Source organism: Chiloscyllium plagiosum, chromosome 21 (genome assembly GCF_004010195.1).
Source record: "Chiloscyllium plagiosum isolate BGI_BamShark_2017 chromosome 21, ASM401019v2, whole genome shotgun sequence".
Lineage (NCBI taxonomy): Eukaryota > Metazoa > Chordata > Chondrichthyes > Orectolobiformes > Hemiscylliidae > Chiloscyllium > Chiloscyllium plagiosum.
Window position 1 is genome coordinate 15783791 of NC_057730.1, and position 995 is coordinate 15784785.

Genomic DNA, 995 nt, shown 5'->3' on the forward strand with positions numbered 1-995 from the left:
CCCCCCTCCCCCTCACGGCTCGGCGTTTCTGTGTGGCTGGTTTCCCAGAAGGGGCTGTGCCTGGAATCCAGGAAATTGCATCGAGGCGTGCGAGGGTTTGAATTTGAATGATTACAGCCGGGTAGTGAGCAGGGATTCCACATTAAGCCGCAGAGTTATTTTGGAGCCGTTGGCATTGCGTGATCTGGTAAGAATGAGTCAGAGACACACACACACACACACACACTACGCTGAGCTGTAATTAAACCTACTCCACTCTCTCAGCCCACAAACCACATCTCCCGTGCAGATTTGTCAGACAATGCCATCTTTATATCAGACGTTGTGGGTGTTGTTAACAGCAGAAAGCAGCAGTGGGACTCTTGTGAGTGCCTGGCCGATGTTATATCTCACTGGGTGGGGCTGATTTAAGGTCTATTATTCAAACTGAGCCCCTGTCAACTACTTCCACAAGGTGGGATCACCTCTGCCTCTCTGGAAGCACCCTTCCTGATCCATTTCTGACATCCTGCCCGTGAGTGTGCAGCCCAGGATGGGGTGGGCACGCTGGCTCAGTGGTTAGTATCGCTGCTTCACAGCGCCCAGGGACCAGGGATCAATTTCACACTCAGGGGCGACTGTCTGTGTGGGGTTTGCACGTTCTCCCCATCTCTGCGTGGGTTTCCTCGGTATGCTCCGGTTTCCTCCCACAGTCCAAAGGTGTGCGGGTTAGGGTGGATTGGCCATGCTAAATTGTCCCGTAGTGCCCAGGGATGTGCGGGTTAGGGAGGATTGGCCATGCTAAATTGTCCCGTAGTGCCCAGGGATGTGCAGGTTAGGGTGGATTGGCCATGCTAAATTGTCCCATAGTGCCCAGGGATGTGCAGGTTAGGGTGGATTGGCCATGCTAAATTGTCCCGTAGTGCCCAGGGATGTGCGGGTTAGGGAGGATTGGCCATGCTAAATTGTCCCGTAGTGCCCAGGGATGTACAGGTTAGGGTGGATTGGCCATGCTA

The 995-nt window shown here is 53.9% G+C and overlaps 1 protein-coding gene across 1 annotated transcript in view; it reads left to right on the forward strand.

Moving 5' to 3' along the window:
• The window catches only part of ndufb10 (NADH:ubiquinone oxidoreductase subunit B10), a 20990-nt gene that overhangs the window by 720 nt on the left and 19275 nt on the right, over positions 1-995 (forward strand). The window lies entirely within an intron of this gene.